We start from the raw sequence: 15,886 nt of genomic DNA, 5'->3' as shown, positions 1-15,886 counted from the left end.
CCTGCACCCTCCCCCCTCTCTGTTGATATCGCAGCCCGGAGAGGTTTGAATCCAGTCTCTGGCCCCAGTCGCCGCCATGCTGAGCTGAGGGAGAGCAACAAACCAAACTTTGTCACGCTGCCGCTGCTCCGACACTCATCTCCGTACACACCGGGACAAAGAGGAAGAACTCCCCTGCAGTGAGTATCTGTCGCTTTCACTTGACTGGAAGTTTAATTCGGCAACCGGAGAAGCTACCGACACTTTTCTGTTTGAAATTTCTTAAGTTATTTCAGCCAGAGTCCTGCAGTCCGTACTCATGCGTACCATCGCGGTGCACTTGTTGCACTGTAGCCGAAACCCCCACCGAGACACAGTGAAGAAAAAAAATGCATGCTGATAATTTCCTCTTTTTGGGGCTTTTCCACGTTTTCATGGCGCTTAAAACTTTTCACTGTCTCCCACGCGACGTTGCAAAGCCCAATTGCGGAAAAATAAGATGTTAGCGGACGACTGTTGCGACTGTTGAGTCCACGCAGCCGCTGTCACTGTCCTTGAAGCGCAAAATAACTCTTGAATATAATATTACGTGTCCACCAGACGTGCTCACACAAATCTTTTTAAAGATTAAATTCCCCTTGCACTTTCAAAATGCCATTCTGGCAACCCAGAGGTCATTCAGGGGTTTCTACCCTTGCATGCATAAATCAAGGGTGCTCTTTCACTGCAACAACAAAAGCCCTTTATTGACAGCGGTGGAGCACGTATCCACATAACCACAGTTTATATGAGGTTTGGAGCTTCAAGTGAAATGTAAATACCTGCAGCATGCACTGTTCTGTCTTTCAAGCTGTGTTTCTGTAGTTCTCCAGGCATCTTGTGCCGAGACAGGAGGGCAGCCCAGTGCAGCTGGGGCCCATCAGTGGATGGTCATAAACCTTTCACCTGCATGCATGTCTAGTCTTCGTTGGTCTGGGGTTGTGCTGACTGGAGGGGGAGTAATAAGAAGTTATGGAGCTGCTTTCTGTCACACCACTTGCCCTCTGGCCTGGCTAACTGAAGTCCTGACTCTCTTGGCTCTATGTAGTATAATTCAAAGTACACACATCATCACCCTTTTACTTCTTTTGACCTTCTTCAACCCTGGAATTAAATACTTTTGAGACACCGATGGAGAGGCAGATGCCTTCACAGGCTCAAGTTCTTCCGTGTGTTGCTCATGATTAGAGCTGAAACAATTATTTGAATAGCTGGTCCACAGAAAATGAATTGATTTAAGGCTGTAACTAATGAAGACTTTCGATCATTAGTCAGCTGAAATCTGAGAAAAATATGCAAAGCAATTTCCCCCGATCCCAATGTTATGTAGCCCGTCAAACAAGAATCCAGTACCCAAATATATTCAATTTTCTATCACAGAAGACTAAAAAAGCCAGAAAATACGATGAAATGAAACGTTTATACATATTTAAAAGCTTGATGTAGGGCAGTGACTAATGATTATTCTCTCAATTCATTGTTTTGTCTTTAAAATATCAGAAAATGGTATAAATGTGCGTGACAAATTGCCCAGTCTTCAAGGTGACGGCTACAGCCGTCTTGTTCTGATTAACCAACAGTACCATGACATTGTAATGGGCATTTTTCACTATATTTTGAAAACTTATAAAAATTAAAAAATGTATGAAATGCTCTTCACTAAAGGGTAAAGAAACCCCCCTTATGTTGTATGCAGGCTTAGTTTACATTGCATAAGCACTTGGGAATTTTGAAGCATGCCAGCTATTTAGTTTCCCCCTAAATACAGCTGTTGTGTTTTCTAAATCTGTTTTCCACAGCTTCGTTACTGACATTATCCACCATGCCTCTCCCTCCTCTTCGCTCAGCGTTTCACCAAAGTGCAAGGAATATGACATCCTTCTCCTCGCGACCTCAATAAGTAGTTCTTCTGCCTCATCAAGTTTGACTCCACAGGTCCTTTGCTGGGTCACTTCGGGCATCGAGGGGGGGCACCCACCCGGATCTTGTCAATATGATGGGCTGGCTGGCTGGCTGGTGCTTCAGTGGCACCCGGGCAAGCCAGAATCATGTCAGTCAGACCCTCAGGGGGGCCCGGAGAACTGGCCAGAACAGGATATTGCTGTGTGATCATTCACCAACAGCAGACAAATCATTAAACCACTGCGTGCTGCTGAGCCGTTCAGGCATCTCTGTCCGTCAGTCGCACTGACTTTCCCTCGGGTTAGAGGTTGTGTTTGTGTTATAAGGTTGTCATTACTGCAGGTTTTGGAACTGCCATTGGAAAGGAAGATCACTTTGGTAGATTTAGTATTTTGTATGAAAATAAGCAGGTTACAGGCAGAGTTGAGGGTTGAACACAATCATTTTTCTGCTCTTTTCTCCTCAACGTGCATAGTCCTGAAGGTAAACTTTGCCTTGATTTGTTTTGTGGATTTCTTTGATGTTTATGGAACTTAACTTGCCCTTACATGCTCTTTATGTGAGGAAATCTTTGCACACACAAAGCTTTCCCAGGACCTCCCATTTTAGGGAAGCTAATTAATCCACTTTTAACACATGTGAGTCAGTATTTAATTTGTTTTTAAATTCTATTTATGGAGAAACTGATCGGTCTATAAGTTGTGCTTTGTCTTTGTTTTTCACCTCCATTGGAAGCACGGGATTCACATGTGCTCAATGAAATTACACAGAATGCTCTTGCTTGTTAATGATAACCACACTTAAGCATGCAAACCCCTTCATCAATAATCAATTTAAAATGGGTGGGAAATAGAAACCCAGGCAGGAACTGTGTGTCTGAAAGAGAGCTTTGTTTTAAACGTGAACTTTGTGCAGAAATGGCACTTGTGTTGGATGTCAGGGTTATTTATTTGGATGCCTTTTTGGGTTTCAGACCAAGCTCTGGCTGTTTGTCAGATTTCTCTCTTGTAAAAGCATTTAAATTGGTTCTTACTGGAGTGTGTCCAGTGTTGCATATAGGGAACTTGCATTAAGCACACATACTGCATTTATGTGTTTCTCCTCAGATCTAAATGCAATTATTCGACCACCCCAAAGGAGACAACCGCCCCCCCTCCTTTTAAGAGATGTCACGTTTCTTCACATGCTTACAGTGAGTAACTGTCAGGTAATTGAATAAACTCTTAATGGATTTGAGGGGGACCATTCACGAGCCATCAGAGGCTTTCTTCCAGTCCCCTCTGCTGAGTTTGGTCGTCAGCCAGCTCCTCTGGTACAAAAGGCTGGAATACCTGCAAATGGTCTGGGCAGTAGCACTCCACCTCCTGCTGTGGAGGTCACTGTAAAAGGTGCCATGTCTTTGACACAGACACACACGGCCCCTTATTGTTCCCTTCTGCTCATTAGCAATCTAATTATCAGTATTCTCCTGGCGGTCGAGTCAGCAAACTATACTCTTTCTTGAATTTCAAATGATGTGCACTGCATACTAAATACATGGAAGAGTATCGACCTTTCATACAAGCCCATTAGATGTCATGCTTTTAGGAAATAATGCCGGTTGGAGTTTGATGTGTGACTTGCAGCAACATCATTGTTATGGTCCTGCAGGAGTTAAAGGTTGAAGGTCAGGGGCCAGTCTGTGGTGCTCTGATGTTGAGGTGGGCTGCACTGGCTCTATGAAACAGACATCTGGGACAACACCCCCACCTTCTTTTGAAACGCACAAACCTCCCCTGCCACACCCTAGTACCCCAACACCCTCAGGCTGGAATAATTTCCTATTGGAAAAACAGAGTAGCATCTGGCTCTGTATGAGCAGTAGAGAGTGGCATGTGTAGGCACTTTGTGTGTCTGTCTGTGTGTGTGTGTGTGTGTGTGTGTGCTCGTGTGTTACTGGGCATGCATAATGCATCGCTGCATTCCAGAGATGTCTCAGCAAAACTGTCTCATGATTGAATGGTGGTTCTACATCAGCTGATGCAAAGGTAAACAGTGGATGTGAAGCTTGGTTTCCTGTTTTTCTTCATTTTACAATGTAAGGTAACAATAAAAGTGAAAAAGTCCACGCCCTGGTTTGTTGTTCGTTGACTAAAACTAGTTATCGTATGAGCAAGCTCAGCACAGCAGTCGTTTATTTGTTTGAAATACATAAATGAAAACTGAGTTCAAGAGTTTTTATTGTCATTTGCACATTTACACTGTACAATGAACTGTGCATGAAATCCATGAAGATTCCCAAGATGCTGCACCCACAGCTACGGTATGAGTGATTATTGCTGAGAGTGCAGGAAGCTTACTGATGCGTTGCTGCAGCGCTATTGACAGCTAACTTGATGTTTTGAAAAGGTTCCCAGCGTTGTGTGTTGCTGAGAGCAGGGAGCTGGAAGGGAATGGGAGTTGGGAGAGCTAGTCTACATACAGTACATTCTGTGACCGTGGAGGATATCACTGTGTGACACAGCTGAACAGAGAAGGTGTTCTCTGTCCTTATCCATCTTTCATCTGTTGTGAAGCGGTTCAGCAGTTGCAAAGTCAGTAACATTTGTTAAGAGGTGATGTGGAAGATGTTGCATGACCGAAAAGTAACTTGAAGTCAGCAGGTTTTAATCAGTTGTCCTTTTATCAGATTGTTGTCACTCATTTGATTTGTTTAGTGTGTCTATAGTGAGAAAGAAGTCCCAACATCAACGATCCATTGCCTGAGGATGCAAACTGTCCTTTACAGTTAGCATTTGTGTGTGTGGGTGTGGGTGTGTGCAGTTTAAATCACCTAGGGCTAAATACAGCGCTGAGAGAGAGCAGCAGCTGGACCTGCAGTCCCCATTCATTCCTTAAAGAAGAGACGGAGAGAAAAAAAACATCCCCACAACAATAGACACACTCCCACAGACACACATGCACACTACCCTAACCTCAACCCCCTCCCCCCTTCTTTCCTCCCCTCACCCGCCACCCCGAATTCCCCCTCCCCCTCCTCAGCAATTGTGTGCATTGACGCTTTCCAGAGGCGCGATCCTGTCGCTGTCGCTCTCCACTGGCGAGCAGCTCTTGACTGCTGTGACAGGGGAGAGAGGCAATCCTGGCCATTAGGTTATACACTCAGATGGAGACAGACTCTGCTTCTGACATGAGTTAAAGTGGAACAGCCCTTTTAATGCAAGCACTGCCTCTCCACCCTTTCCAGCCTCTTGAGCTCTCTCTTCTTTTTTCCCACTGTTTATCGTGCAAGATAGAGAGAGGCAGACCGAAGGAGAGAGAGTGAGAGGAGCATGAGCAGAGAGCAAGGAGGGAGGAGGTGACAGTCTGCTGGACGATCACATTCTATTTTTTTTCTTTCTTTCCTCATCTGTCATGCAAACCACTGGTGACTTTCCCAGTAATGACAGTGTGACTGAGCCAGGTTGGAAGAGCCTCTCCTACAGCGTTCTTCTCTCTCTCTCAGCCTGCAGGATCTTCCCACTCAGATTATGGTAAGATTCACGTCGCAATCATCTTGTGCGGACACCCACAAGTGTGTTGACTGCTGTGATCTCACAATGTCAACACCTTTTTTTCTTTTGCCATAGGAATCAGATATGTGAGAATCTACAGTATAGTGCATGCTATTTTTACCCAAATCTCATCTGGTAGGTAAATAATTCAGTGTGGTGTAGGGCAGGTTGTCATGATGCAGTGAGTGGGACTCTGTTGTGCCGTATTTGAGGAAATACCCACACACTTCATATAGATTAGCTGCTTTTTGCTTCATCTTGGCTGTGTTTGAGTTTGAGAAGAGGATAGGGCAGTGTTTTCATTCTTTTCTTTTCACCAGTGTCTGCTGTTTTGTTTACAGCAAGATGTGGACAGAGTATGTATATCGTGGCAGGAGTTCATAAATCTCCCTTGAGAGGGGAGGGAGTGGCTTTACCCTCCCAGCGTGGACATTTCAGATTTTCCTTTACCATGCCACTGGTTGCTCCTCTTAACTGGACATCGAGACGCTTTGAGAGAGATGCTGGGTTTAATTGTTTGTGAGTGCTTGGTGCAGGTATATCAAAGCTAACTAACATGTGTTTTCAAGTGCTATCACATCACTTCAAAAGGAAGCGTTCTTCTTGCTCTGAGTAGGTTCCTATCGCCACTGTGCACCGGTAGAAACCACATTATCTGGCAGTGTGACTTTTTTATGCACATGCACTTGCAGCACAGTCACACAGTTCTTTGTTGTTCAGTGCATCCAGGGTTGTGTTGAGTATTGAACCAGGCAATGCATCATTGTTTGCACATTGAGGAGAAGGCAGGAGTCTAATTTTGGGTTTTGGTTTAGGAACTCCTCACGTTGCAGGAAAACACCACACACATCAACACCACAGTGAGTTTGGGATGTTTTTCATATGAAGCTCTCATACTTGGGTTGGATATGCACATTGTACAAAAGTACAAGCTCTTGCATATTTCAACAATTTAGTAATGTAAGGAAATGTCATTTTGTAATGGAGTTATTGTGCTTCTGGAGAGAAAGGCTGCGACATTTCAACCCTGAAATTCTGGCATGGTCTCTTTTATTTAACTCGACAAAGAATTCTAAAAATTAAGCTATGGAAGAGACATTCATCACCCCACTTATTCAGATTTGTCCCTCAAATTCATTCAATCAAGGTCACCCCTCGCTCCCTCATTTGTTAAAATATCTCTTAAGGTAACTGCGATGTTGGAGTCTGTCCTCTGTCTAAAATATTTCCTATAAACAGCGGTGTAGAGACCAGAGGAAATGGAGCTAAATTGATTGCCAGACGTTACTTGGGTGTATACAGCGCAATGCCTGCTTCTAAACTGAGGATAGACACATGGACAAAAGTTCATTGAGCTCTTATAAGGCAGGAAAATGAAAGAGACAGACTGACAGGTAAGCAAATGCACTGGAGCAACAGCAAAGAAGAATGGTGGGACTCAAAGTTCAGATTCAGGGAAATGTAGTCTGGAAAAGGTCAAAGGAAAGCAGGGAAGAGGACGCACATGCACCCGTTTAGCCATGGTCCCTACACAGACAGACTGCCGATGGCTGGCTGGCTGGCTGGCTCCAAGGCTGGTGGCTGTCTGTCTGGCTTTTGGGCTGATAGACTGGGTGGGGTTGAGACCTTACTCACTCCTCTGTCTCCCTCCAGTTGTAGCCCTATCAGCTGACAGTAATAGAACCAATAAATCCTTTGTTTAATCAGTGTTGGATTATTAACTGAAAAAGATGTGTTTTTGAGATGAAACAAAGGATTTAAAAGCTGCTTCAGGTCTATTATTTATTCTAGACTGTGAATTGGTATCTAACCTCTTATCTGCTTAGGGAACCTAAAATCCAACTCTGGCAGGTCACAATCTGTGTTAACACATAACAGGGTATAATCTGTGAATTTAATGTGCTTCTGTCGTAATCTTTTATAGGTAGATAAGCTGAAGAGCTAATGCCAGGTTTTGGAAATTGCTCATCAGCCAGCAGGGCACAGGATGTGTCTTGTCTCATCGCCTCATTAAAATTTCAAAATCAGAAGGCTGGCAGTAAACATCTGCTGATTTATGTGCATTCACTAATATGCACCATTAACAGAGGTGTGTTTTATGGATTTCTTTAAATGTAATGGCATTTGCTGCACTTGATAATTCAGATTTTTATGATGTTTTTATTAGTGATGATTGATGATAATCAGCTGCACTGATTGCCAAAATTGCTCCTCAGTCACACAATGCATTCTTAATCTGTGACTGGATTCATATTGTCTGCTCACTACCCAGAGGATTTCTTGGTGCACTCTATTTATGCTAGCTAGCTGGCTGGTTGGCTGCCTAGGTAACTATGGTAACAGTATCCCCCAGAAAGTTGAAGAGACCAGGCCTTACTAGGCTAATTGTGGGCAAGTGAAGCATGTCTGCAAAGTTAGACGTTGTCCCAGGCTGGACCGTGGCCTGTTCAGTGGAAATTTTTTTTGTCCTCATTGTCTTGAACAAACAGGAGCTGTCACAATAGTAGTGATTTGCTCAGACCTTTGCGTTTATTAGTATTTGTTTGAACTACTTGATTTACATACATGTAGCACAAAATAATGGACACAATACATGGTAAAAATGACTCACAAGACACACCAATTATTAACCGGTATTTTTTGACCTGCTGTTTAAACTGTGATTACACAATGATTAGTTGGTTAATTGATTCGTCAATAGACAGAAAAACCAAACATTTCCTTTTTCCTGGTTCCTGCTTGTCAAATGTGAAGATTTGTTGTTTTTCTTCCTAATAGTAAACTGAATATCTTTGGGTTTTAGGATGTCAGTTAAATTAAACATTCATCATAAATTATCATTTTGGGCTGTGAGAGATATTTTTCACTATTTCCTGGCTTTGTTTCAGACAAAACAATGAATCGAGAATGAAAATAGCTGTCAGTTTCAGACCGAAATGATTTTACCATAAAGGTAAAGTAATTTACCATGAGGTGTTAATATTATCTGCCGACTATAGGTGTGAATAAATGATTCATTGTTCTGAACTAACATTGCTTTTTCCCCTTTCCTGTAGAACGCTGTTGTGACGTTGTGACGTCTCCTTCAACCATTTCCAACCGTGAGAAGAAAAGTGAAAAGAAGTTTTAATGTATCAATATTCGCTAGCCGACGCCATGACGGACAAGTAAGTGGTTTATCTTCCTCGAGAGTGTGTTTGTGTGCATTTGTGTAAAGAGCCTACTGTACTCTGGCCTTTTGTTTCAGTGTGAAGTAAGAACATGATGTTGTCTCTTGTGATTACACTTCTCTCGCACTGTACAAGATTGTCTCCTGGAAGTGTTTGTGTGAGTGCGCTTCAGTACAGAGTTGGAGGAGTATTGGGTTGGGGCGGGGGGGGGGGGTTGATAGTACACAGAGAAGTGTGTTGTGGTGGGGGGTTGGTATAAAGACAGTCTGTTGTGCCCCTGAAGACCTATGACATTTGCATCAGGGCTAATTTGCATTCTCGTTCACTGTGCTGGTATGTTGCTGCTGCTGCTGTTAGTCGGTCTTTATTTCCCTGACAAAACACAGTCATTTATAGGGGTTTGCGCCTTTGCCACATTACCTCCTCTTTGCTCCTTCTCTGTATTCTCCAGCTTTTTCTTCTTCTTCTTCTTCTTTTTTTTTTTTTGTTGTTCCTTCTTCATCTTCTCCCTTCCCCCTTTTCATTTCGGACCAGTTCTCTGCCTATGCTATCCCTATCTTTTCTCTTTTTGTCTCTTTTGTCGACTTTGTCTTTGTCTCTTAGTCCCGTATTTGTTGGATTTGATCTATAGAGGATGGAGAATTTGGGTGCAGTAAGCAAAATAATCTGCTGTCAGCGTTCATAATAAGCGGAATAAGTGGTGCAGGCCAGTCAGCTGAAAGGGATAGGAGTGAACACGGAGAACGCCAAACAAGGCCAGGCCTTTTATGTGCCTGATTTACAGAAAATGAAAGAAGAAGTTAAAAAAAGGAGTAACAAAACCAGTGAAACAGGTTGTTTTCAGAATTCTTTGATGTGACTGATAAATTTTAGTAGAAATGAACGCTTGTGCAGGAATTATTAAAGAGGCAAAGGAGATTTATATGTATAAAGTAAAGTTTCCAGGATAGTGGTGGTGGATGAAATGAGGTTGATGTGATTCAGTGTTTGTATGCACTCAACACTTACTGCTAATGCACCTGTTGACCCTTTCAGAGAGATGAGGAGAGGTCTGATGAGTCATTCAGGCCTTCTATGAAACAGCCCCCCCTGGCTAACACCAACAGACTACATTATGTCAGCAAAAAATATTGTGCATCAAGTTGCTCAGTAGAGCTGGATAAGGCTGTATTTTCCCAGAGGGGACTTTCTCTTGCAAATTAGAAGGTTCCACCACTTTAGGATGCATTGCAATTTTTGCAGAGCCAGACATTCAGGCGTGGAAGTTTTTAAGTGTTTTGGATGCAACATAAAAGTCAGGAAGAAAAAGATGTTCTTGGAAACTTCATTTTGAAAACAAGACGCAGCAGTATTTTATTTTTTATTTTTTAATAAGGCTCAGCTGGAGCAAATCAAAGTGAAGTGAAGTGAAGGTTGGGAGTTTCTAAGTAAGTGATGATGTTGTTGACAAGCTGTCCCACTGGATGAAAGGTATCCAAGCAACCTGAAAGGGGCAAAAGGGAGGGGGTGGTGGTGGTGGTGGTGGTGGTAGCTTATTGTGCGCTAGATGCTAGTCCGTGTTGTAGGATGATTGTTCGTCGGGGAAGAATGATAAATGTTATGCCAAAAGGAAGTGAGGGGAAAAGTTGGAGGACGTGCCCCCAACAGTGATGGCGAACAAAGCCTCCCTCAACATGGGACTACTTAAGATTCATACAAAGGCAGAAGAAGAAGGCTACTTATTTTCTCTCTGACACACACACACACACACACACACACACACACACACACACACACACACACACACACACACACACACTAATGCCTCCTGTTTTTTTCCAGTTTGATCACGAGCAAACATTTACACATAGCAGGATATCAGTGGACATTCCTGTAGATGCTTGCATTCCAGTTGGTATTCCCAGATACAAGCTGGCCTGCAGCTACATCTACAACAAGTAGGGTATTTGGCATTTGCATGGTTTCTGACATTTTCCAGCAAAGTGCATGTGATCCCGAAGTGCACAATATTCACGCAGTTGTTTGGTAAAAGAGTTTTGCGTCTGTGTTTTCACTGCAGATGTTGCTATTGATGCCGGGGCTGATCATCCATCTGCAAACGTGCCTTTGCATCCTCAAAAATGAACATGTTTAAACTGCAGGATTTTAAGTTCAGCCCCTCTATTGTACCAGGATGCTCTGGGATGAGGAAAGTTTCTAAAGCCAGATTTGCTCTGTAGTGCTTGTAGACAGGGGTTCTTTCTGTTGAAATTCAAGCCTGCATAATCCTCTTCAACACACTGCTTTGTGTATGTGTGTGTGTGTGTGTGTGTGTGTGTGTATGTGCGTGCATGTTCGTGAGTAAAAGTACAGTCCATGCACCCTCCATCCAGGATTTGAATGAGCAGGAATTTCACCTAGTTGTTCTGTATTTATTCTTTGAAAGAGATTTACACCAGCCTTCACTGTATTGCATCATATACGAGTGGGACAGAAAGACAGTGTCCCAAATCCATAGAGAGAATGTAGGTTATGTGGAAAATATGTCTTTGAAAACACTGCTAACTGTAATCTCTGGGTTGTGAATTGAACCTCCAACTGGATGCCTCCATTTTTTGAGGAAGAACACAAAAAAACAGGATGGAAAAATGTGTTGTTCCATTCCATACGCCCTCAAACCATACTATCGTATTTCTTTATGCAACGGTTTCCTTCTTGTTTTCCATAAGGAGAATCCTCCTCCTACTCACTTCTCCTTGTTCTTGTGCTTTGTCCTCCCTCTTCCTTCTCTTCAACCACTGTATGAATTTGCACGCTTGAATATCCTCCCTCATACTGAAGCCTGTTTTCTCTCTCTTCCTCTGTACCTCTCGTTTTCCCTCCCTCCCCCACCTATGGTGGTGCACACTGACAGTCCTGTCAGAGGCTTGGGATGTTTACAGATGGACAGTAAGGATGACTGCACTGATGAGAATGTGTATGTGTGTGTATGGTGGTGGGATGGAGAGGGGTGGTGGGCTCTTACTGGAATGACCACACTATCATAGAGATGAACTGCCTTCCCCAGTCTGTGTGTCTTTGTGCTTTTCTGTATCCGTATCAGTCAAGGTCCCGTGTGTGTGTGTGTATCCATGTTGGTCTCATGGGAACGAAAACCACCAACTGAAGCTGGTTAAGAGCTGTCTGTCACTTATCCAAAACTGCAGCACCCGCAGTTAGAAATCTGCTAAACACCCAAATGTTTGGTCCATAAGGTTCATATGGCAATTTGACTGTATGTTTGAAGATGAATTATTGTGTTTTTTAAATTTCCCACCATCCTTTTCAATATATCAAGGAGCAGATTTAAAATGGTCCTTGCTTTTAACTGCATCGCCATGCAAATAAATCATTGATTTTTAGGGATCTTGCTTGAGATGGCGGTGTGGGTCAGTCCACCACGTTGGTCCAGACTAAAAAATCTCAACCACTATTGGATGGATTGACGTGACTGTCAATTTCGTACAGACATTCATGGTCAGAGGATGAATTCAACTGCTAACATTTAACCTTTTTCTGTTTTGAGTGAAATGTTTTGACAACTGATGGATAGATAGACACGAAATTTGATACAGATGGTGCCCAGAGCATGAATCCTAATGACACTGGTGGTGTCCTGACATTTATTTTGGCGCCACCAACAGGTCAGTGTTTCCACATTTGTCCAATGAAATAACATCTGCCAAATGCATTGACAGAAGATTTTGCAGAGACCTTTATGGGTCTCCGAAGATTACATTTGTGGCTTTGAGGGAAACATCTCAACAACTGTTGGCCATAAAATTTGTTACAGTTATTGATTGCTTGACTTTTCATATAGTACCACCATCAGATCAAAATTATAATTGAACCGGGGACACTGCAGTTGATGGTCTGAGGCTTGGAACCTCATCCACGAGGGGCATCCACAGGACTAAACGTTAAGGAAAATAAAAGTGCTGACAACATAATTGGCTGGAACAATTTGTGCCGAGAGAAAATAGTCCCACTGGCTTGTTGTCAACTTAAACTTTTACAGTGCTCTTTTCTGTTAACGGTGACAAGAGGGGATAGTAAAATTTCCTCTTAAAAGTTTGTGTTGCGATGGACAATTCAACTGGAGACTTTTTAACACATTATTTCAGGGGCCATATTAAGGAATTTTGTTCAAAATACCTGAATAAAATGCATCAGTGTTGTGTTGCGTAGGGTATTGGTTCGAGAGACGGAGTTGTGGTGGTCAGACGATACTGACGAGAGCTCAAGCTGGGTCCTTTTTGTCATCATGGAGAAAATCAGGTGTCACAGTGGAGTGAACTCAATAGCCCATCCTGTCAGTATGTTTACCATAGGCTGAGCTTCTGAAGTAGGGCCATTAATAAATTTGTTCTGGCTTGAAGAGTCTTCAAAAGACCAGCTTTGCCCGGTCCTCATTCAAGTCCACTCATCAATTTAAAAAAAACCCAGACCCGTGACATCTCTACTTCCTCTCTGCCCCCTCTCCAGACCGCTGTGTCACCAAGGGCGTGGTTTAGGGCACGGCTGGCCTTGCACCCAGGCTCGACACCCACTCAGGACATCCTGAATTGAGACGTGAAGGCGTGGTGTCACTGGTGTCATTGGGATTCGTGGGTGCGCTGTATCAGCTGTCACAGGGTTTTGTGGGAGCAGAGGGAAGCCAAATCAAAATGCTTCCTAAGGATGTCGAGGGGGATGCCCCCTTTGGCCTCCAGCTCATCAATCTTATGCAGCTGTCATCTCTATTGATGCTGTCAGAGGAGGGTGAGAGGCAGGGACTCGCTCGTTGTGAATTTGTGCTTACTTGCATACATGTGTGTTACTTTTGTTTGTGTGTCACTGAGAGAAAAAGTGATGAGAATGTGGAAAGTCTGGAGGAAGGAGAAACACAGGTATATTGAAGGACTTTACTGTCTATAAGTGGCTACACACTGCAACTATCAAACATGACTCTAGTTTTGACCTTGATCTATGTGATTAACCAGCCTCTGGCCCCCGGGAATCAGGTAACTGATAGTAACCATGAAACTGGTCTGCTAATTTACAGTCAGCTAAAATCTATACTTGATGACAGAAATGTAAAGGATTTCAGGACAGTGTGGTCATCAGTATAATGAAGGAAAGACGGTTTTATACAGTTAATGTTCATGCACAGCTTTTCAGCTTTTTTTTATGTGATCAGTTGTTAAGTGAACTACCCATGTTTGTAGTCTGGTGTGCATCATCTCTGCTTAACATAATCTGATTATTCTTTTATACAGTAGAGCAGGGGGCCTGCATTACAGTAGCTTACCCCACCAAGCAAATGCTAATGAATCTGCATATTTGGGTTGATTTGGGTGACCTGAATTCAGTTGTCTGGAAGATTTGTCTCCTTAATTGTTCTGGGACAGTATTTGTTGCATTGCCAGCAGCATCCGTTCTGAAAGCTTTAGTTTGTTATGGTGGGAATTTAATGACTTATTTTATTGTTTAAAGATAAATTGAAGTTTTTTTTTTTTTATTTTTTTAAGGATGTAGTGATAATTAGGCATTGATTCTTTGTCAAACAATACAAGTGGAAACTGACCATGAGTTCCTATCAAGGCAAAGTAAATATGTAAGCCCACGTTTTGCACTCAAACAGAGTTGGATTGTGGTGGACTGTGGGAATAAAGCGTGTGCACTTCTGCAGGGAGAATGTATTCAGCCTTGTTGTAAGGGTTTTCATTTTGCTCAGGGAAGCAGTCTAAGGGAACAGACTGGAAAGTGTTGTGAATGGAGGCCCAACCATCTGTCACAATGGCAATAAGAAGATTTCTACTTTCCCTCCCTGTGACTTATAAAATCTTGTTTTCATGCACCAGAAAGAAAAGCAAAAGAGTTTTCCAGCTTACTGTTCTGTTACTGCTCCGATGCAGATTATGTCCTAATGTCTTTGTTCTCTTCTTTGTTTCATTAATGATGCACAGTGATGCATGTCTAGTGCCGACACTGTACAAATTATAAAGCTCCTGAAAACAAATGTTCTCAATCCGCTTCTGTTTGTGAGCAGTGTGGTTTCTACATTTTTCTTTTCTTTTTCAACTGAGAAGTCTTCTTTTCCATACTTCAACTTAGTTTGTTGCTTATTTACTCTTATGCTACTTAGCAAGTTTTCAGGGGCTTTAAAGATATATTGTGACTGACGAGAAGTGGTTTTACCCCACCTGCAATGTAAAATAAAAACCAGTGGAATATTAAACAATTAAGCTGTTAACCTCATAGTGTTTCAGCTAATGCATAATTCAACGTGTCTCTGCATTCCACTATCAAATTGATAAACCTATAAATTGTGCAACCTGTTCCAAGAATAGTGGTTTAAGGCTTGACCATGCCTGACCTCTCATGGGATTAGACCGAACGGAGCAGACATAATTCAACAGTGTTGAAGGGAGAGTGCTTCGACCTTGTTTATATTTGGTCGATGCACAGACGTGGCTACCCACAACCTTACAGTTGTGCTCACAGGCTGGAAAATGCCACAGTGAACAGTGAGTCATCAGTAGTCGACAGAGAACTAGAGGAAAAGAACCCCAGCTTCCTCTGATGGTATTTACACAAGATAATGTTTGTCATTCATTTGTCCTTGGCTATAAAAAGTTAGTGCACATCATATCACCGCCTTAGTGGTCAGTAGACATGCAAGTCACTTATGTGTGTATGTGTGTTGTAAATTGTTCTATTGTGCTGTATGTTTTTGCATTGATTCATCGTTATGTCTGTCTTACCATGGTCTAGACAACTAACCACACATACTCAGCATACACACACACACACAAACACACACACACAAACTGCTTCCTCCCTCTTGTAGGCACACACACATGCTACATAACTGTCTTGTCTGATCTTTCTGTCTTCTCCCCCCTCCCTAGCTTGAGGATTTTATAATTCTCTCCGGAAGAAGAGCGTCGCATCTTGTAAGGAACCACAGGTCAGAAACTCTACTCCTCTCCCCCCCCCCCTTTTTTTTTTCTGTGCGGACCGACACTGAGCTGCTCTCAGGTCTGCATGCTTCAGCACGAATGCCGCATGCTTCTCCAACACTCCCTGTAACAACCCCGGGGCTTTACTGCTTTTTTTTATTACCCCTTGCATGACACACCTGGGCAACCCAAGTTTGATTTGATTCCGCTTGGCTTTGGTGCTTTTGGAGTTTTTTCGCAGCGATACCTTCCTCTTTACCAATCATTTTGTTATTTGCCTCCTTTCTTCTTTAAGTTGTGA

At 42.8% G+C, this 15,886-nt stretch overlaps 1 protein-coding gene across 6 annotated transcripts in view; it reads left to right on the top strand.

Annotated features, from left to right (window-relative positions):
• The first annotated feature begins 44 nt into the window (after positions 1–44).
• Positions 45–15,886, top strand: part of sema4d (sema domain, immunoglobulin domain (Ig), transmembrane domain (TM) and short cytoplasmic domain, (semaphorin) 4D) — a 39,428-nt gene continuing 23,586 nt past the window's right edge. For 4 of the 6 annotated variants that reach the window (XR_002761455.2, XM_023419550.2, XM_023419549.2 and 1 more), the window contains exons 1-3: positions 45–179; positions 8,510–8,620; positions 15,535–15,593. The gene's annotated coding sequence lies outside the window, so the exon portion shown is untranslated. Of the gene's footprint in view, positions 180–5,339; positions 5,433–8,341; positions 8,407–8,509; positions 8,621–15,534; positions 15,594–15,886 lie in introns of all 6 variants that reach the window. The other 2 variants (XM_087177438.1, XM_087177437.1) reach the window with 2 other exon arrangements.

This window comes from Seriola lalandi, unplaced genomic scaffold (assembly GCF_002814215.2).
Source record: "Seriola lalandi dorsalis isolate HSWRI2012SDOR001 ecotype SW California unplaced genomic scaffold, Sedor1 jcf7180002054606, whole genome shotgun sequence".
NCBI lineage: Eukaryota > Metazoa > Chordata > Actinopteri > Carangiformes > Carangidae > Seriola > Seriola lalandi.
The sequence above is the reverse complement of the archived record's forward strand: the minus strand, read 5'-3'. Positions and strand labels throughout refer to the sequence as shown.